The 22,648-nt window shown below is 44.1% G+C and overlaps 1 protein-coding gene across 6 annotated transcripts in view; it reads right to left on the minus strand.

Annotated features, from left to right (window-relative positions):
- The window catches only part of LOC126958818 (dehydrogenase/reductase SDR family member 4), a 94,384-nt gene that overhangs the window by 4,245 nt on the left and 67,491 nt on the right, over window positions 1-22,648 (minus strand). The gene's annotated exons all lie outside the window — the stretch shown is intronic.

A 22,648-nucleotide genomic window follows, 5' to 3' on the forward strand; every position in this document is an offset into this window, starting at 1 on the left:
TTATTATTATATCTGTTACAGTGATCTGTGATCACTGATCTTTCATATTTTTATTATAATTGTTTTGGGGTACCACAAACCACACCCAGAAAAGAAGGTGAACTTAATCGATAAATGTTGTGTGTGTTCTGACTGCTCTGCCCATCTCCTGTCTCTCTCCCTCTCTGTGGGCCTCCATATTCCCTGAGACACATTTACACTGAAATTAGACCAATTATTAACCCTACAATGGCCTCTAAGTGTTCAAGTGAAAGGAAGAGTCACACATCTTACACTTTAAATCAAAAGGTAGAAATAATTGAGCTTAGTGAGGAAGGCATGTTGAAAGCTGAGGCAGGCTGAAAGCTAGGACATGTGCACCAGTTAGCCAAATTGTGAGTGCAAAGGAAAAATTCTTGAAGGAAATTAAAAGTGCTACTTCTGTGAACACATAAATGATAAGAAAGCAAAACAGTTTTATTGTTAATATGGCTTCCAAAACTTCAAAGGACAGGCTTATTCTCTTGTTAGGGGCTAATGCAGCCAGTGACTTTAAGTTGAAGCCAATGCTTATTTACCATTCTGAAAATTCTAGGGCTCTCAAGATTTATGCTAAATCTACTCTGCCCATGCTCTATAAATGGAACAACAAAGCCTGAATAACAGCACATCTGTTTATAGCATGGTTAACTGAATATTTTAAGCTCATCGTTGATAGCTACTCCTCAGAAAAAGATTCTTTTCAAACTGTTACTGCTTCTCGACAATGCTCCTGGTCAGTCAAAAACTCTGATGGAGATGTGCAAGGAGATTAATGTTGTTTTCATGCCTGCTAACACAGCATCCATTCTGCAGCCCATGGATCGGGGGTAATTCTGACTTGCAAGACTTATTATTTAAGAAATACATTTTGTAAGGCTGTAACTGCCATAGATAGTGATTCCTCTGATTTATCTGGGCAAAGTCAACTGAAAACCTTCTGAGAAGGATTCACCATTCTAGATGCCATTAAGAATATTTGTGATTCATGGGAGGAGGTCAAAATATCTACATTAACAGGAGTCTGGAAGAAGTTGATTCCAACCCTCATGGATGACGTGGAGGGGTTCAAGACTGCATCACAGGAAGGAACTGCAGATGTGGTGGAAATAGCAAGAGAACTAGAAGTGGAGCCTGAAGATGGGACTGAATTGCTGCAATCTCATGACAAAATGTAAACGGCTGAGGAGTTGCTTCTTATGGATAAGCAAAGAAAGTGAGGAGTTGCTTCTTATGGATAAGCAAAGAAAGTGGTTTCTGGTGAAGATGCCATGAACATTGTTGAAATCACAACACGGGATTTAGAATATTACATGAACTTAGTTGACTAAGCAGTGGCAGAGTTTGATAGGATTGACTCCAATTTTGAAAGAAGTTCTACTGTGGGTAAATGCTATCAAACAGCATTGCATGCTACAGAGAAACCTTTGGGAAAGGAAGAGTCAGTTGATGTGGCAAACTTCACTGCTGGCTTATTTGAAGAGATTGCCACAGCCACCCCAGCCTTCAGCAACACCACCCTAAGTCAGCCACCATCAATGTGGAGACAAGACCCTCCACCAGCAAAAAGATTACAGCTTCTAAAGTCTCAGATGATTGTTAGCATTTTTTAGCAATAAAGTATTTTAAAATTAAGATATGTATATAAATTTTAAGACATAATGCTATTGCTCATTTAATAGACTATCATTAGATGACCATTATAGTGTAAACATAACTTTTATATGCACTGGGACACCAAAAAATTCATGTGACTTGCTATATTATAATATTGAATTTATTGTGCGGTGGCCTGGAACCAGACCACAATGTCTCCGAGGTGTGCCTGTACTTAGTTTAAAACTGACTTTCATATGGTCTCTATTCAGACTGTTCATGAATGATGTTCCTCCATTTTAAAGACTATCCGAATCTGTCTAGGTGCGGTGGCTCACACCTATAATCCCAGCACTTTGGGAGGCCGAGGTGGGTGGATCTGTTGAGGTCAGGAATTTGAGACCAGCCTGGGCAACACAGTGAAACCCTGTCTCTACTAAAAATACAAAAAATTAGCCGGGTGTGGTGGCACACGCCTGTAGTCCCAGGTGCTTGGCAGGCTGGGGCACAAGAATTGTTTGAACCTGGGAGGCAGAGGTTGCAGTGAGGTGAGATCGCACCACTGTACTCCAGCCTGTGTGACACAGTGAGGAAAAAAAAAAAAAAAAAAAAAAAGGAGAGGGAAATAGCCTAACAGAATAAAAAACCAGCTCACTGAAGAACATTTTGGCACTTCAGTCTTTATGTGTATGAAACACTGGTAAATAAATCATAGTATTTTCGCATCCTGATACTGTAGTGTTGAGAAATATTTGATGACATCTGATATAGTTGGTATGTTTGTGCCCTCTAAGTCCCATGTTGAAATGTGATCACCTGTGTTCAAGGTGGGACCTGGTGTGAGGTGTTTGTGTCATGGAGGTAGATACCTTATGAATGGCTTTGTGCCCTCCCTGTGGCAATGAGTGAGTTCTCACTCTATTAGTTGATGCCAGAGCTAGTTGTTTAAAACCCTGGTGTCTCTCTTGCTTCCTCTCTTGCCATGTAACACGCCTGCTCCCTTTTCCCTTCTGCCATGATTGTAAGCTTCCTGAGGCCTCATCAGAAGCAGATACTGGCACCATGCTTCTTGTACAGTCTGCAGAACTATAAGCCAAAACAACCCTCTTTTCTTTTTTTTTTGTTTTGAGACAGAGTCTTGCTCTGTCGCCCAGGCTGGAGTGCAGTGGTGCAATCTCGGCTCACTGCAAGCTCCACCTCCCGGGTTCACGCCATTCTCCTGCCTCAGCCTCCCAAGTAGTTGGGACTACAGGTGCCCAACACCACTCTCGGCTAATTTTTTGTATTTTTAGTAGAGACGGGGTTTTACCATGTTAGCCAGGGAGGTCTTGATCTCCTGACCTTGTGATCCGCCCACCTCGGCCTCCCAAAGTGCTGGGATTACAGGCGTGACCTGCTGCGCCTGGCCACAACCCTCTTTTCTTTATAAATTGCCCAGCTCAGGTATTCCTTTATAGCAACATGCAACAGACTAATACAACGTCAGAGTAAAAAGCAAAACCATGGGAGATCATAAAAAAATTAGCGTTTCCAAATCATGTGGGAATATTAACCTTAGTAAACAAAGACAAAAATTTTAATTAAAGCTTTGTAATTAAAGAATGTCTGTGAAATATATTACGAATATAATGTAATTATATACTTACACATAAAACCCAATATTGTACCACTTGAATTTAGACATCTGGATCTCAGATTTTCTTGACATTGCAGTTAACAAGAAAATAATATAGGTTTTTATTTTTATTTTTTAAAGGATGTATGTTAAAAAGTGGCAACTGGTCGTTTCACCAGAATTAGTATTTTACTTAACTAGCAGCTTTTAATATTTCCCAACTAATGAAACATGATTCCTTTTTGGTAGCTGAAAGGGGGACAGTTGGGTGTGTACGTTTAAGTGTCATAGTTGTTGGCATATTAGCTGCCATGTCTCTGTTGGAAATCAACAAGGTAGAAGAGCTTGCCGGGGAAGAATGCTGGGGAGGGGAGCAGACGGCGGATAGTGAAGAGCAGATGGAGGCAGACAGAAGTAGGAGCAGCAGAAACGAATAAGAAGGGCAGGGACAGAGGAAGCTGCCCCCACCCACCCTTTATGAGGTGTGCTCCACGTGTGTGGCATGTGGCAAAGAGTCCTCACATTTACACTGCTCTTGACAAACGCATTCTAAAAGCAGACAGAGTTTGTGCTGAATGTGTTCTGAGGCCCGCCCCTTGCTGCTTTAACCCTCTCTCGCCTTGTCCCATATCTCCTCGGTGATATCCATTAGGCTTCCAAAGGAAGTGCTGGCAGCAGCAGTGGAGACTAGGATATCGATACTGCCATGAAGCTTCACAGCCTAAAGAGAGGGGTGATGTCTGGACCAGGGCCGCAGTAAGTCAGGGAGGTGCATTTGTCCATGTTGATAAAAACTTCCTTTTGAGCCAGGCCCTGTGGCTCACACCGGGAATCATGGCACTTTGGGGGCCATGGTGGGAGGATCACTTGAGCTGAGGAGTTTGAGAGAAGCCTGGGCCACACAGTGAGACTTTTTCTTTATATTAAAAATGACAACAAAAACAATGACGACAAAACCTTCCTTCTTAGGAACTATCATCAAAATAACTTCTCTTTTTTAAAATATCTTTTCTTCAAAACTGCCCTAAGATCTGCTGCTAAGCATTTAAGGTTGGCTTCTTTCTTTCTTTTCTTAGACAGATTCTTGCTCTGTCTCCTAGGCTGGAGTACAGTGGCATGATCTCAGCTCACTGCAGCCTTGACCTACTAGGTTCAAGCCATCCTCCTGCCTTAGCCACCCAAGAAGCTGAGAATGCAGGTGCGTGCCACCACACCTGGCCAATTTTTGTATTTTTTGTAGAGACAGGGTCTTGCCATGTTGCTCAGGTTGGTCTCGAACTCCTGAGCTCAAGCCAGCCGCCTGCCTCAGCCTCCCAAAGTGTTACAGGCACGAGCCACCAGGAAGTTGGCCTTTTTTCTTTTGCAGTGTTTTCTTCCCACCTCCTATTCTTCTAAGGCTGTCTCTGACCCTTTGCTCTTTTCTTTACATTTTCCCATTCGGGAGCTTCTTCATTCTCATGATTTCAAGTCTCACCTCCAAATCTATTTCCAGTCCCCTCCTCTTCCTTTCACACTGAGTTCCACCCCCATTTCTCCAAGTGCTTACTGTCCAGTTCTCCTTGAATAAGTTACCCTTATCTCAAAGTCAATCTGTCCACACTTACCTGAATGGAAAAACGGGCTTAAATAGAGCTGAAGAAAGTTACCCTGGAGGGGCCTTTGAGATCATCTATTCCAATGTCCTTAAGGTGGAGATGATGAAACAGGTTCTGGGAATTTTCTCAAGATCATATAGTTCAGTAGTGACACACTGGGGCTAGCTAAGAACAGGAAGCCTGCTTATTCTATGTTTGGGAAAGTGATTTGCTCAGGGCACAAAGCTAGTTAGTAGTGGAAGAACTGAGGTCAGTCTCCCATTCTGTAGCACACCGCTAATTCATAAGAGCCCTCTGAAAGTGAGTTGGGGTCATTAGGAAACTGACTGCCCAGGAGAGCCATGATGGGAGAAGATACCAACCTGAATTTAAAGCAATTCCATATTTGGTTATAATGTCATTTTCTCTGTCTCTCTCTCTCTCTTTTGACCTGGAGGCATGAAAGATTTAAGGCAGAAACTGACATTTAAACTGAGAAAGCCAAGAAAGGCAACATCTCACCTCCTTAATATGTTATGAGTAGGTAGTGAGGCGTGTGCTAGAGTAATGAATGGCCAAGCAGAATCTGCCAACAAGAGTTTTCAGTACAAAGCGACCCTGAAACCAGACTTTGCATTTGCCCAGAACTGGCAATTTTGATGCCTTGGGCAAGTAGCAGTACATGGGCCCTTGGTCAACTTTGTGCTTCAGATTTGGCACACAGAGGGGTGTTACTAACAATGTACACCATCTGCTAGCTTCCCGTTTTAACTAATTATTCTTGTTAACTAGGTGCTAACCTTCTACATGGTTGAAGGAATGCCTGGGCTGTCAACAAAATTAAATCTAAGAAAATTTAAAGTCATATACTCTTTTGAAACCAGTATTAATACTTTCTTGCACCCTTGAAATTTTGGTATCCTGGCATAAAGCCCAGTCACCTGCCTTGGCTCTGTATGAGTCTCACCAATGGACTTGTTACTAGGGAGGTGCAGAATAAGTTAATAAGTGACGTGTGCTGTGCTCAGTACACGTGTGTTTGGGCTGGGAGAAGACAGTGGATTGCTCTAGAATCACCTGGAGACATTTTCTACTCTGCTGTATACCCCATGCCCCTCTCCTTCTAGGTCTGTCAGCACAGAGACGGGAGAAGGCTGGGTTTTGATTGAACAGAGATAGGAAACCATAAAAGAAGAATGAGGCTGGGTGTGGTGGCTCACACCTATAATCCTAGCAGTTTGGTAGGCCCAGTGGGGTGGATTGCTAGAGGCCAGGAGTTCAAAACCAGCCTGGGCAATAAAGCCCTAACTCTACAAAAAAATTAAAAAATGAACTGGTGTGGTGGTGCATGCCTATAGTCTTAGCCACTTGGGAGGCTGAGGTGGGAGGACTACTTGAGTTCAAGAGTTGGAGGTTATAGTGAGCTATGATCATGCCACTGCACTCCAGCCTGGGCAATAGAGTGAGGCCCTGTCTCTGGGGAAAAAAAAAAAAAAAAGATGTCTTCTTAGTCTTGTTCTAAATTGTGTGCTCACTACACTAAAGTGGTTAGGAGGTGTTTGCTCTGTGTTCTGATAGTTATACATTTTTAAGAAAAAATATAATCAAGCAGATAGGCAGCTAATCTGGTTTCCACTTACCACACACTTAGAAGCTTTGTGGTGCAGATGAGGAGGCCACTGGGTAGTGACCATTCTCAGGGCAGTGGCTTTTCTCATTGCAGGGTAACATGTGGCAATTGGCAGAAGACATTTCAAATAGCTGACAAGTATTCTATCGTTCTCCTCTCTGACAATGGTCACACAAACTACCTGAGAGTCATTTTTGACTTCGCTCGTGTTTCCCACTTTTTGACATGGGGTTGGAAAATCTTGGTTCGTTCCCACTAAATGTCTCCTGGGCACATTTGTTCCAGTCCCACCACCACTGCTCTAAACCTGGATGACAGCAACAGCTTCCTCACTAATGCCCTGGATTCAGTGTTTTCTCTGTATATCCTTCCTACCAGAGCCATATTATCTTTCTTAATAACCATCTTTCTCTTCCTCAAAACCTCACATGGCTTCTTATTTGCTACAAGAATGTCTAAACATATCCTTTTAAGAGGCCATATCCTTTTAACATCCTTAACATATCCTTTTAAGAAGCTATGGCTGGGCATGGTGGCTCTCGCCCTTAATCCCAGCACTCTGGTAGGCCCAGGGGCTGGATCACCTGAGGTCAGGAGTTCAAGACCAGCCTGGCCAACATGGTGAAACCCCGTCTTTACTAAAAATACAAAAATTAGCTGGGCATGGTGGCGGGCACCTGTAATCCCAGCTACTCAGGAGGCTGAGGCAGGAGAATTGCTTGAACTTGGGAGGTGGAGGTTGCAGTGAGCCGAGATGGTGCCAATGCACTCCAGCCTAGGCAACAAGAGTGAAACTCCATCTTGGAAACAAACAAACAAACAGGATATAGAGGCCCGTGGCCTCTATCTTTCTAATGCAGCCCCTTTCCCAGCAGTACTCCTAAGCCTGTGCTCTCCACTGTGGACTGCCAGTGCTCCTCTCTTTCCTTCAGTTCCTCCTTGGCTGTCTGCTCATTTTGCAGAGTTATCTGGAACCTCATCTCTATTCCATCTGAGCATTCCCATCCATTCCTAAAGGTTTAGCTCCAGTACCGCTTCTGGGCCAGGCCTGTAGCCCTGTTAAGTGAACCTGGTGGGGGCCAGAGGATGTATTTCCACCAGGATTTTCACATTACATTGCTACTTACATGTGATATGGTTAGTCACTGATTGACCCAGACTCCCAAATGGCTCCTTCCACCATCAGGATCAAGTCCCCAATCTTGGGCTCTGTCCACCAGCCTAGGCCAGGCAAGGTGACTTTCTAGGACTCACATTTGGCTCTTTCCGATGCATATTTGAGCATTTGCCAGAGAGTTCCTTAAAAATGAAATTACCCTATACAGTCTACCATACTATTGTCTACTATTGCTTAAGATCCCCCTCTTCTAAGATTATGCAAATTATTTCTGCCAACCTTCCAATCTGTTAGCACAATCCTGTACTTTCCATTTTTGGGTAGATTCTCCCTTCCACTCTGGGGAATAAAGTGTGTCCTGAGCCTCAAGGGAAGAGGAGCTTCCTTTGTTGGATGGTTCATATTTCCTTCTGCAGCTGGAAGGCTGGTGTCCACTACTAATTGTGACATTGACTTATATACTTTCTTTGAGACTAAAGTCCAGTACCTGGTAGTCTGTAGGCAGCCAATAAAGGAAGAGAGCTTGGGAGGTCTGGGTCGAATCACAGCTCTTTCCTTACTGGCTGTGGGACCTTAGGAAGTAGCTCCAGCTATCTGAGCCAGTCTCTGCAGACTGAGAGAATAGTCCTTGCCTTGCCTGGGTTGTTGTCAGGTCTAGAGATAACCTTTGTAAGGCTTTGAACACAGGTAATGGCACATAGTAGGTGGTTGAAACATGGTGGGCTGCTTCCCGAGGCTCCCAGGGACTTGACTCTATAAGCTGAAGAACAGGGGATTGTTTATTAGCTCATGGGTGGGAACATCTATTTTATGATTGTATTTACCCTTGTCATCTGTCCAGTTAGATTGAAAATTACTAGAGAACCAAAACCAGTTGTTTCTTTGGGGTATTCATGGGATGATGCAGGATTGAAGCACTAGAATGTTTTAACATTCTCTGATTGGGATGGGATGATTCTCCAACGTTAGTATATGGACATAATAGAAAGGCATACAATAAAAATGTACCGGTGGGCTGGTGTGGGTATGCAGAACGCACTGCTATGTTTTAGTTAACAGCAGTGCATTGGATTCACCAAGGCTGTCCAGGAAAGCAGGGAAGGCGGCTCAGGCTGGCTCCTTTTTCTACCTCCTGGCTCTTTGCCCATTTCCCTGCAGTTCACCGTGTCCACCAGCCGCTCCCAGTCCTCTGCCTTCCCCACATGGCACATAGTGCCCGTCACGCTGAGCCCCTCCCCCTGCAGGGTGGCTGCCGAGTTCTGCTGCTTCTGACTGCTGACAACCACGTGGAGCCCATCTTGGGCCAGATGCCCGCGATGGCAAAGTGGATCCTGTGAGCAGAAAGACACAAAGACTGCCAAAGCCTGTGCAGGGGAAGAGGTCGAAGCATGGGCTGTGAAGTTAGACTGCCCGGGTTTGAATTCAGGCTCTTTCCCTATCTGACCTCCAGGTGTCTCTACTCTGTGTAAAACAGGCTTGATGGCAAGGCCTTTTGGCGCTCATTTACTTATTTTTATTATGATCTGGAACCGCAGCCTCAGTTCCCAAGAACTTACATCACTTTCTACAGTTCCCACCACGGGTGACAGGCTTCATCCCCTGTTGGGACTGAGAGGTGAGAAATGAGCTGGGTGTGCAGCAGCCACTTCCCTGATTTGAGGGTCTCACTCAGAACAGCCCTGCCCCCAGGTTTCTTTCTTACTAGTCTACCACATTCTCAAAATTCTATCCTTAGTTATTTTTTTGGGGTGCATGTGAGAAGATGGTCTCCTGTCAAAAATGTAAACATTGCCTTGGGAGGAAGAGTTACACATTCTGCACTTGTCAGTCATTAGCATTTTACCTGCATTTGTATTTTAGTTTTGCAGAGAGCTGGCATCTAGCAAAGTCCCGTAGAAATGAGAACCAGGATAGACAAGAGTGGTGGGTGAGAAACAGCCTGGACAAGGTAGGCCCAGATGTACTGAGCTAAACAAAAATCTTGACACAAAGCTCTTGTGTCCCATCTAGGTAAGGGGGCGGGGTTCCTGGAGACTTTCCGGTGCCCAAATAGAGTGTCTGGTACATTTTCAAAGTGCTGGAGACCCTGGGATAGGATATTGAAATCCAGGTTCCCTCACATTTCTAGTTTCTGGTCTTCCCGGACGCTAGGTGGAGCCGGTTGACTGGGGCAGCCCAGAAGCCCGGCGGGGACTGATCGATGGGGCTGCACAGAGGTGGCACGGTTGTGCCAGAGGCTGCAGGGACACGAGGGCTGGCAAGGTAGGGCCCAGGGCCAGGAGATTCGGAGGGGGTTCAGGCAGACCACGTGGCTACTTTTTTCCAGGGCCAGACTTTGGCCGCATGTGAGGTCTGAGGACAGGGGCACTGGAGGCAAAGGATGAAAGACCAGTGCCTGTTTGCAGGCAGCCAGGGCCTCAGAAACTCCAGCACTAGCACTCACCCGTCAGTGGAGGCCGTTACCAGGGCTACCTTATTAGCGAGCAGGTTCCGGGGGGTCATCCTGGAGCTGGCCATCGGCACCGACTTCCATGCCCGGGCACAGTGGCCTAGCAGCCCCGCCTTGTGCATGGCTCAGACCAGCAAGTCTGGGTTCCACTCCTTCGAGGGGAGGTGACAGATAGTAGGGCAAGGGAGCAGGACGAAGGGCGGGCCGCTTTCCCTGCCACCCCCTCCCTGCCCTCGGCCCGCTGAGAGTTGTCTGTGACCCTGGGCGCCTCCCTCCGCCGCCGCTCCCCGCAGCCAGCTACCTTCCGCCTGACTGGGGCTTGCCTTCCGGGCTGGCAGGCTGGCGGGTGATCAAAGCGCTCTCTGTTCAAGTTTTCTGTAGGGCTCGCCCTCCCCTGGACCCCGCAGGAACCCGCAGACTTTGGCCACTGCCCTTCTGCATCTGCTTGCCCACGTTTTTCTTCTGGGGGAAGTGGGGGTTTTGAGTTGCTTTTGCTTCTTCAGAATTTCTTCTCCAAGAAAGTCTGGGTCAATGTATGTGACAGCCCACAGGAGGACAAATGTTTTGAGACTGCCCATGGAGGTGAGTCCTGTGGTCCCCGTGGAGTCCACCAGGTGAGGCTGGAGGAGCCTGGGAGAGATGTGATAGGGAGTAGCTGCACCAGGCCTGGCACTGCCCTTCACTCTGCCCAAGGTCTCCTCCATCTTCATGGGCCCTGGAGGGCAGACTATGGTCATTGACCAAACAGTATCTCACATCCCTCGCCAAAGGGACTTTCTCCTTTACAGGGGCTAAGTGCTAGAGAGGAGGCTGCAGAGTCCCTGGAGCAGTGGTGGAAATGCTGAGTACTGGGGGCACTCAAGTTCTCCCTAACCACTATGTCCCCAGGTCTTAGCCTCCATCCTAGTTCAATAAATATTTGTTAAATGCAAAATCTCTTTATGAACTGTAAGCTATAAGCACATAGTAGTTACTGCCACCATGTAGTGATTATTATTGGTGCCCTGGGCCAGACTCTTCATCTGTAAATTACTGAGGGTATGGAGTAGATGATGAATAAAGTCCTTACTAGCTATAAATTCTGTGTCCAAGACTTCAGCCTCCACTTCTGCTATGTGGGCTGAAGTGATCTCCCTCCTGGGTTTCTGGGAGAATCAATAAATCTGGATGGCTTATGGTGCACTGTAGAAAGGCCCCAACAGACGCAAATGTAAGCATCAGAATTGGTTTAACCCACTGGCCTCCAAAGGCCAGACTGAGAAGCAGTGCTGGTCCATGGCAACGTTTTCACTAGTGTAAGGCAAAATGAGAAAAGGAAACACATTACAGTGTGTTTCATGAAGCTAAGTTTATTTAACAGTCCTTTATTGTGGAGTATATGTTTGCTCCTTTTTTTGTGTGTGTGTTAGTGTTTTCTTTCAGAAAAGATGATGAAAGCAGATGGGTAGGTTTAGAGATGTGTTGTTGGTGAAATCACCAGTTTTGCAGCCTTATTTCCCTATAATTAGCAGGGAAAAGTCCTGATTTGTGAAATCCAGTTCTAGGGATGACTTTTTAATAGAATTCATGTTTGCTTAAGATTCATTTAGTATACGTGCAGGTCAACTGAGCAGCTGAAAAAGGATTTCAGCATTCAAAAGGGGTGTATGGCAAGCAAGTACTAGAACAGGCCTGCACTGGATTTATAGTATTTTCCTCAGCCAAGAAGTTACAGCTGCAGTACTCTGCTTTGGTACTGAGCACATCCCCATGAGATAAGAGAGCTTAAGTATAATTTTCCCCATGTCCAGGGAAAAACGACTCTGACTGGTGCTCCTCAGTCTGAGCCTCATGAATTATTGACAGAGGCTGGAAGGGCCACGCTCCTTGTCCTCTTGCACTGTTGGAGCTAATGCACTGTGGAAACCCTTCCCAGGGCTCTCCATCTGTGTGTAGGGCTGGGGAGAGGGTACACAGGTGGACTGCTGCAAGGGTTCTCAGGGCTTGGTTCAAAGGGACAGGCCTGCAAGGGGCATTTAATCTCTCTTCCCCTTCTCTTGAGAGGTAGACAGGCAGACTCAGGGTCTGAGGTTGGCAGGAAGGTGAGGAAGACTACACTTCAAAGAGCAAAGTATTCTGGGAAAAGAGAATTGTGGCTTGGGAGCTTGGTGAACATCACATGGCCCTTCCTTGTGTGGGCAGGGTTGCTATTTGGCCTCCAGCACTATTTCTTTTTCTTTCTTTTTTTTTTTTTTTAAGTTATACTTTAAGTTCTAGGGTACTGTGTACAACGTGCAGGTTTTTTACATATGTATACATGTGCCATGTTGGTGTGCACCCGTTAACTTGTCATCTACATTAGGTATATCTCCTAATGCTATCCCTTCCCCCTCCTCCCACCGCACAACAGCCCCCAGTGTGTGATGTTCCCCCCCATTTGTCCAACTGTTCTCATTGTTCAGTTCCCACCTATGAGTGAGAACATGCAGTGTTTGGTTTTCTGTACTTGACACAGTTTGCTCAGAATGATGGTTTCCAGCTTCATCCATGTCCCTACAAAGGACATGAACTCATCCTTTTTTATGGCTGTATAGTATTCCGTGGCATATATGTGCCACATTTTCTTAATCCAGTCTGTCATTGATGGACATTTGGGTTGGTTCCAAGTCTTTGCTATTGTGAATAGCGCTGCAATAAACATACGTGTGCATGTGTCTTTATAGCAGCATGATTTATAATCCTTTGGGTATATACCCTGTAACGGGATGGCTGGGTCAAATGGTATTTCTAGTTCTAGATCCTTGAGGAATTGCCACACTGTCTTCCACAATGGTTGAACTAGTTTACATTCCCACCAACAGCATAAAAGTGTTCCTATTTCTCCACATCCTCTCCAGCACCTGTTGTTTCCTGACTTTTTAATGATCGCCATACCAGCTCCTCTTTGTACATCTGGTAGAATTCAGCTGTGATCTGTCTGGTCCTGAGCTTTTCTTTGTTTGGTAGGCTATGAATTACTGCTTCAATTTCAGAACTTGTTATTGGTCTATTCAGGGATTTGTCTTCTTCCTGATTTAGTCTTGGGAGGGTGTATTCGTCCAGGAATTTATCCATTTCTTCCAGATTTTCTAGTTTATTTGCATAGAGTTGTTTATAGTATTCTCTGGTGGTAGCTTCTATTTCTGCGGGATCGGAGGTGATATCCCCTCCATCATTTTTTAAATTGTATCTATTTGATTCTTCTCCCTTTTCTTTTTAATAGTCTTGCTAGTGGTCTATCTATTTTGTTGATCTTATCAAAAAACCAGCTCCTGGATTCACTGATTTTTTTGAAGGGCCTTTCATGTCTCTATCTCCTTCAGTTCTTCTCTGATCTTAGTTATTTCTTGTCTTCTGCTCGTTTTTGAATTTTTTTGCTCTTGCTTCTCTAGTTCTTTTAATTGTGATGTTAGGGTGGCGATTTTAGATCTTTCCTGCTTTCTCCTGTGGGCGTTTAGTTCTATAAATTTCACTCTAAACACTGCTTTGACTGTGTCCCAGGGGATTCTGGTATGTTGTGTCTTTGTTCTCACTGGTTTCAAAGAAGTTATTTATTTCTGCTTTAATTTCATTTTGTACCCAATATTCATTCAGGAGCAGGTTGTTCAGTTTCCAGGTAGTTGTGAGATTTTGAGTGAGTTTCTTAATTCTGATTTCTAGTCTGATTGCACTGCAGCCTGAGAGACTGTTTGCTATGATTTCCATTCTTTTGCATTTGCTGAGGAGGGTTTCACTTCCAATTATGTGATCAATTTTAGAATAAGTGCGATGTGGTGCTGAGAAGAATGTATATTCTGTTGACTTGGGGTGGAGAGTTCTGTAGATGTCTATTAGGTCTGCTTGGTCTAGCTGAGTTCAAGTCCTGGATATCCTTGTTAATTTTCTGTCTCATTGATCTGTCTAATATTGACAGTGGGGTGTTAATGTCTCCCATTACTATTGTGTGGGAGTCTAAGTCTCTTTGTAGTTCTCTAAGAACTTGCTTCATGAATCTGGGTGCTCCTGTATTGGGTGCATATATATTTAGGTTAGCTCTTCTTGTTGAATTGATCCCTTTACCATTATGTAATGGCCTTCTTTGTCTCTTTTGATCTCTGTTGGTTTAAAGTCTGTTTAAACCAGGATTGCAACCCCTGCTTTTTTTTGCTTTCCATTTGCTTGGGAAATATTCCTCCATCCCTTTATTTTGAGCCTTTGTGTTTCTTTGCACATGAGATGGGTCGCCTGAATACAGCACACTGATGGGTCTTGACTCTTTATCCAATTTGCCAGTCTGTGTCTTTTAATTGGGGCACTTAGCCTGTTTGCATTTAAGGTTAATATTGTTATGTGTGAATTTGATCCTGTCATTATGATGCTAGCGGATTATTTTGCCCATTAGTTGATGCAGTTTCTTCATAGTGTCGATGGTCTTTACAATTTGGTATGCTTTTGCAGTGGCTGATACCGATTGTTCCTTTCCATGTTTAGTGCTTCCTTCAGGAGCTCTTGTAAATCAGGCCTGGTGGTGACAAAATCTCTCAGCATTTGCTTGTCTGTAAAGGATTTTATTTCTCCTTCACTTATGAAGCTGAGTTTGGCTTCATAACCATTCCTCATGGCATGGTCCCTCTTGGCTTCCCTTGGCTAGGGGAGGGTTTCTTTGACCCCTTGTGCTTCCTGAGTGAGGTGATGCCCACCCTGATTCAGCTGGCTCTTCATGGCTGCACCCACTGTCTCACCAGTCCCAATGAGATAAGCCAGATACCTCAGTTGGAAATGCAGAAATCACACGCCTTCTGCGTTGATCTCGCTGGGAGCTGCAGACCGGAACTGTTCCTGTTTGGTCATCTTGTCAGTAACTCTTTTTATTTTTTAAAATACATTCTTGGTGAATGGGTGGTACATAATAGACCTACTTTATTCTCTTTCTTCTTTTATAAAATAGCTGTACAGTATTCTATTGTGTGGCTATTCCATAATTTATTTAGCTAGTCTCCTACTGATGGATTTTTAAGTAGCTTCCAGTGTTTTGCTATTTCAAATAATACTATGGTGAACAACCTTGGATGAATGTATATTTTTGTGTGTTTGGTACAAATACATTTGTATGCTGGGTCAAATATTTTAAATTGATAGCTATGATGGTCAAATTACCTTAAAAAAGATTTGTCAACTGAAAATAATAAAAGGGTCAGAATTGAAGTTAAGGAGCCTTTATTCAAGTGCAAAGTGTGAGGATGGACCATCTGGAAACATCAACTCCAAAGGAATGCAGTCAGCATTCTGAAGTAGAGAAGTTAAGGTTTCAATTATATATCCAGAGAGAGAGGAGTGTTTAGCAAAATTATAACAGTATTTGTACAAGGTTGGCATATAGTTACAGCCATTTGATCCTTATAGGCAGTGTTTCTTTTTGGGAAGGATATATTTAATATGTTTTTTAGAGGGTGTAATAATTGTGGGATTTTGTCATCTGGTCTAAGCAAAGCAGGACAACAATGGGAAATTAATCTATAACAAGGGTCATTAATTAAGAAGGCCAGAGGTTTTTTTCCATGATGTTATTTAATTCTCTCTAGTCTTTGTACAGTAGAAGAAAAATAAGAAAGCTAGTTAATCTATAATTTGAGAACAGAAGTTATAACCATATGTGACTCAGCTCACAGTCACGTCTCAAGGCTTAAAGTGATTTTTGGGGTTCCCACAGCTTTTAAATTTTATTAATTTTCACAGATTTAAGCAGTTTTGATGAATTTTTCCCCCTAAAGTGAATTTACCTGCTGCCCTACCTCCTTATGCATAGTATACAGAATGGCTTAAACTTTGGTGGTGGCTTAAGCTCAGTGATAAATGGTAACACACCTTAGGTCGCAGTGGCCAACTTGCAGAACCACAACTTGCAGATCTGAGGTACACCCAGTTCCACTCATGTTTGTCATTGAGAATGCTGGCTCAGCATTGCCAGCCCTTGGGGTTTTTAAACAGAAGCTAGAAATCTGGGTGGTAATCGGAAATATTTAAATTTTAAATGTAGGCAAATTATATACTTAAAAAAAAACCCAGAAAACAAAACCGTGAATGGATCTGTAGGTGCCAGAGACTGACTGATGTAGTCTGTCTATTTAAATGGAATGGATTATTAATTTTGTGAGATATTGCTCTATCTAGATTTTTTAAAATTATTATACTTTATGTTCTAGGGCACATGTGCACAATGTGCAGGTTTGTTACATAGGGTATACATGTATCATGTTGGTTTGTTGGACCCATCAACTCCTCATTTACATTAGGCATTTCTCCTAATGCTATCCCTCCCCCAGCCCCCCATCCCCGAACAGACTCAGGTGTGTGATGATCTCCTCCCTGTTTCCATGTGTTCTCCTTGTTCCGCTCCCACTTATGAGTGAGAACATGCAGGGTTTGGTTTTCTGTCCTTGTGATATTTTGCTGAGAATGATGATTTCCAGCTTCATCCATGTTCCTGCAGAGGACGTTAACTCACCCTTTTTTATGGCTGCATAATATTCCATGGCGTATATGTGCCACATTTTCTTTATCCAGTCTATCACTGATGGGCATTTGGGTTGGTTCCAAGTTTTTGCTATTGTGAACAGTGCTGCAATAAACATATGTGTGCATGTGTCTTTATAGTAGAATGATTTATAATCCTTTGGGTATATATCCAGTAATGGGGTTGCTGGATCAATTGGTATTTCTGGTTCTAGATTCTTGCAGAATGGCCACACGGTCTTTCACAATGGTTGAACTAATTTACACTCCTACCAACAGTGTAAAAGCATTCCTGTTTCTCCAACATCCTCTCTAGCATCTGTTGTTTCCTGACTTTTTAATGTTGCCATTTTAAGTGTCATGAAATGGTATCTCATTGTGGTTTTGCTTTGCATTTCTCTGATGACCAGTGATGATGAGCATTTATTCATATGTCTGTTGACTGCATAAATATCTTCTTTTGAGAAGTGTCTGTTCATACGTTTTATCCACTTTTTGATGTGGTTATTTGTTTTATTTTTCTTGTAAATTTGTTTAACTTCTTTGTAGATTCTGAATATTAGCTCTTCGTCAGATGGATAGATTGCAAGAATTTTCTCCCATTCTGTAGGCGGCCTTTTCACTCTGATGATAGTTTCTTTTGCTGTGCAGAAGCTCTTTAGTTTAGGTAGATCCCATTTGTCTACTTTGACTTTTGTTGCCATTACTTTTGGTGTTTTTGTCGTGAAGTCTTTGCCCACGCCTATGTCCTGAATGGTATTGTCTAGGTTTTATTCTAGGGTTTTTATGGTTTTAGGTCTTACATTTAAGTCTTTAATCCATCTCGAGTTAATTTTAGTATAAGGTGTAAGGAAGACATCCAGTTTCAGCTTTCTACATATGGCTAGCCAGTTTTTCCAGCACCATTTATTAAATAGGGAATCCTTTCCCCATTGCTTCTTTCTGTCAGGTTTGTCAAAGATCAGATGGTTGAAGATGTGTAGTATTATTTCTGAGGCCTCTGTTCAGTTCCATTGGTCTAGATATCTGTTTTGGTACCAGTACTATGCTGTTTTGGTCACTGTAGCCTTGCAGTATAGTTTGAAGTCAGGTAGTGTGATGCCTCCAGCTTTGTTCTTTTTCTTAGGATTGTCTTGGCAGTGTGGGCTCTTTTTTGGTTCCATATGAAATTTAAAGTAGTGTTTTTCCAATTCTGTGAAGAAAGTCAGTGGTATTTTGATGGGAATAGCATTGAGTCTATAATTTACTTTGGGCAATATGGTCATTTTCACGATATTGATTCTTCCTGTCCATGAGTATGGAATATTCTTCCATTTGTTTGTGTCCTCACTTGTTTCCTTGAGCAGCGGTTTGTAGTTCTCCTTGAAGAGGTCCTTCACATCCCATGTAAGCTGGATTTCTAGGTATTTTATTCTCTTTGAAGCAGTTGTGAATGGGAGTTCACTCATGATTTGACTCTCTATTATTGGTGTGTAGGAATGCTTGTGATTTTTGCACATTGATTTTGTATCCTGAGACTTTGCTGAAGTTGCTCATCAGCTTAAGGAGATTTTGGGCTGAGATGATGGGGTTTCTAAATATACCATCAATTCATCTGCAGACAGAAACAATTTGACTTCCTCTTTTCCTGATTGAATACCCTTTATTTCTTCCTCTTCCCTGACTGTCCTGGCCAGAACTTCCAATACTGTGTTGAATAGGAGTGATGAGAGAGGTCATCCTTGTCTTGTACCAGTTTTCAAAGGGAATGCTTCCAGTTTTTGCCCATGCAGTATGATATTGACTGTGGGTTTGTCATAAATAGCTCTTATTATTTTGAATTACATTCCATGAATACCAAGTTTATTGAGAGTTTTTAGCATGTAGGGGTGTTTAATTTTGTCAAAGGCCTTTCTGCATCTATTGAGATAATCATGTGGGTTTTGTCATTGGTTCTGTTTATGTGATGGATTATGTTTATTGATCTGCTTATGTTGAACCAGCCTTGCATCCCAGGAATGAAGCCAACTTGATCGTGGCAGACAAACTTTTTGATGTGCTGCTGGATTTGGTTTGCCAGTATTTTTTTGAGGATTTTTGCATTGATGTTCATCAGGGATATTGGCCTAAAATTTTCTTTTTTTGTTGTGTTTCTGCCAGACTTTGATATCAGGATGATTCTGGCATTATAAAATGAGTTACGGAGGATTCCTTCTTTTTCTATTGATTGGAATAGTTTCAGAAGGAATGGTACCAGTTCCTCTTTGTACCTCTGGTAGAATTCGGCTGTGAATCCACCTGTCCTGGACTTCTTTTGTTTGGTAGGCTATTAATCATTGCCTCAATTTCAGAACATGTTATTGGTCTATTCAGCGATTCATCTTCTTCCTGATTTAGTCTTGGGAAGGTGTACATGTCCAATAATTTATCTGTTTCTTTTAGGTTTTCTAGATTATTTGCATAGAGGTGTTTATAGTATTCTCTGAGGGTAGTGTGTATTTCTCTGTGATCGGTGGTGATATTCTCTTTATCATTTTTTATTGTGTCTATTTGATTCTTCTCTCTTTTCTTCCTTATTCGTCTTGCTAGTGGTCTAGTTTGTTGATCTTTTCAAAAATCCAGCTCCTGGATTCCTGATTCTTTGAAGGTTTTTTTTTTTTTATGTCTCTATCTTCTTCAGCTCTGCTCTGATCATAATTATATTTCTTGTCTTCTGCTAGCTTTTGAATTTGTTTGCTCTTGCTTCTCTAGTTCTTTTAATTGTGATGTTAGGGTGTTGATTTTAGATCTTTCCTGCTTTCTCCTGTGGGTATTTAGTGCTATAAACTTCCCTCTACACACTGTTTTAAATGTGTCCCAGAGATTCTGGTACATTGTGTCTTTGTTCTCATTGGTTTCAAAGACCATCTTTATTTCTGTCTTCATTTTATTATTTACCCAGTAGTCATTCTGGAGCAGGTTGTTCAGTTTCCATGCAGTTGTGCAGTTTTGAGTGAGTTTCTTAATCTTGAGTTCTAATTTGATTGCACTGTGGTCTGAGCGACAGTTTGCTGTGATTTCTGTTCTTTGACATTTGGTGAGGAGTGTTTTACTTCCAATTATGTGGTCAATTTTAGAATGAGTGTGATGTGGTGCTGAGAAGAATGTATATTCTGTTGATTTGGGGTGGAGAGTTCTGTAGATGTGTATTAGGCCTACTTGGTCTAGAGCTGGATATCCTTATTAATTTTCTGTCATGTTTTCTGTCTAATATTAACAATGGGGTGTTACTGTCTCCCATTACTATTGTATGGGAGTCTAAGCCTCTTTGTAGGTGTCTAAGAACTTGCTTTATGAATCTGGGTGCTCTTGTATTGGGTGCATATATATTTAGGTTAGCTCTTCTTGTTGAATTGATCCCTTTACCATTATGTGATGACCTTCTTTGTCTCTTTTTATCTTTGTTGGTTTAAAGTCTGTTTTATCAGAGACCAGGATTGCAACCCCCGGTTTTTTTTTTTTTTTTTGCTTTCCATTTGTTTGGTAGGTCTTCCTCCATCCCTTCATTTTGAGCCTATGTGTGTCTGCATGTGAGACGGGTCTCCTGAATACAGCACACTGATGGGTCTTGATTCTTTATCCAATTTGCCAGTCCATGTCTTTTAAATGGGGCATCTATCCCATTTACATTTAAGGTTAATATTGTTGTGTGTGAATTTGATCCTGTCGTTATGATGTTAGCTGGCTATTTTGCCCATGAATTGATGCAGTTTTTTCACAGCGTTGATGGTCTTTACAATTTGGTATGTTTTTGCAGTGGCTGGTACCGGTTGTTCCTTTCCATGTGTAGTGCTTCCTTCAGGAGCTCTTGTAAGGCACGCCTGGTGGTGGCAAAATCTCTCAGCATCTGCTTGTCTGTAAAGGATTTTAATTCTCCTTCACTTATGAAGCTTAGTTTGGCTGGATATGAAATTCTAGTTTGAAAAATCCTTTCTTTCAGAATGTTGAATATTGGTCCCGACTGTCTTCTGGCTTGTAGAGTTTCTGCTGAGAGATCTGCTGTTAGTCTGATGGGCTTCCCTTTGTTGGTAACCCAACCTTTTTCTCTGGCTGCCCTTAACCTTGGTGAATCTGACAATTATGTGCTTGGGGTTGCTCTTCTCAAGGAATATCTTTGTGGTGTTCTCTGTATTTCCTGAATTTGAGTGTTTTTTTCCTCTCTTTGTCTCTAATCTTATCTTCTTGCTTTATTTCATTAATTTTATCTTCAATCACTGATATCCTTTCTTCCACTTGACTGAATCGGCTATTGAAGCTTGTGTATCCTTTGCGAAGTTCTCCTACTGTGGTTTTCAGCTCCATCAGGTTATTTAAGCTCTTCTCTACACTCCTTATTCACACCCACCTGTATGAGGTGTCTCTCCACCCCTACTGGGCAGTGTTTTTCAGTCAAGCTACACGGGAGTCATGGGCCTACTTGAGGGAGTAGTCTGTCTGTTATTGGAGCTCCAACGTCCTGCTGGGAGAGCCACTGCTGTCTTTAGAGCTGTCAGGCAGGGACACTGAAGTCTGCAGGAGCTGTCTGCTGCCTTTTGTTCAGATATGCCCTGTCCCCAGAGGTGGAATCTAGAGAAGCGGTAGGCCTTGCTGAGCTGCGGTGGGCTCCGCCCAGTTAGAGCTTCCTTGCCACTTTGTTTACACTGTGATCATAGAAACGCCTACTCAAGCCTCAGCAATGGAGGAGGCCCCTCCCCCCACCCGCCCCATTATGTGATGCAGTTTCCCCGCCGCCCTCTCCCCCTTACCGGTCAAGATCTAGCTCCAGCGGAGGATGCTCCAGGGACAGCGATGCCGGGACTGGGATGCAGGGGCTGCCTTAGAGCCTGGATGCATGGGGTGGCGGGGTGTGAGGCACCGGGCTGGGGTGCACCGCCGGGAAGAACGCGCTGGGTTTGGGATGCTGCCCGACTGGGCGTCCCATAAGCCGGGGCAGTCCCCTACCTTACAACTCTCGGGTGAGCTCCAAGGTAGGCTTGGCCATGGCGACCGCCGCTGCTGAGGCTGCTGCACAGGAGCCCCCGCCACATCCCACATCCCCACCGCTGGGGAGCGGTGGCACATGCTAGACTCGGCTTCAGTAAATCCCGGGCGCTGAGCGCTGCAGCAGAGGCGAGCCCGCTCCAGACAGGGTCGGTTGCGTGAGCGCTCCCACCCCGGGCCTTGGAGCTCCAGCTCCCACGCCCGCCCGGAGAGCTGCCCGACTGAGCATGCGGGCCGCGCTGCCTAGCCTGCTGAGACCCCACGCGCTGGCGCCGACATCTCTCGCCAGCTCCGGCGTCAGAGGCCCAGCGTGCGTCGCCTAGTGTCAGTGTCTTGGGGCGGATACAGCGTCCCCACTTTCCGTCTACTCAATACTCGGGCCGTGGGCAGAACCCATTTCTTTTGTTTGTCTACCTGGGTACCTTGCAGGACGTTTCTCTATTCCCCACCGGCTCAGGACCCGTCCAGCTTGTCCTTGCTGACTCGGGAGGGAACTGCCGGGAGGGGGAGGTGGCCTGATCTGGGAGGCAAGGGGAAGGGAGGTGTTAGAGTTCATCCTTCCCCACTCTCGCCCGGCTGGCCCTGCCTCGGGGATCTCCGTGGCGTCCTGGCAGTTCCCGTGCCACCTTCCTTCCAGTTGGCAACTCTGCGGACACCTCCATCCCTGAACATCACGCTCAGGTCCTGGAGACAGGGAGGAGGGCTGGGGGATCCAGAGATCCAGCCTGGCCAGACTTCTGCTCTCTGCTCAGCTAAGCACCCCACACTGAGAAATGAACACGTGGATTCGATGCAAAGCCCTGCAGTCATCTGCATTTTATTTGCCCCTAAATTACAAGTTGTTAATTTGCAACGCTGCTCCCTCCACTCCAGCTTCTTTCTCTCCCATCACCCATCAAATTCTCCAGTGGCCCGGGCAAAAAATATCTGTTGGTCTTTGCCAAGGTAGACTCAGCCTTGTCAGCAGACCTGTCCTGTGTTCTCAGGGGAGGCCTTTACCCAAGGCCACAGCAACAGCAGGAATCCTGAGTAAGACGCCACCTTGACTGCAGGGAAGGCTGCATCTTTTCACAGAGCAGAACTGATTTTATGAGGTGAACAGTAAGGTGAGCAGAGGTGGGAAAGGCCAGTGGATGAATGC

The sequence above is a fragment of the Macaca thibetana genome, chromosome 7, assembly GCF_024542745.1.
Source record: "Macaca thibetana thibetana isolate TM-01 chromosome 7, ASM2454274v1, whole genome shotgun sequence".
Lineage (NCBI taxonomy): Eukaryota > Metazoa > Chordata > Mammalia > Primates > Cercopithecidae > Macaca > Macaca thibetana.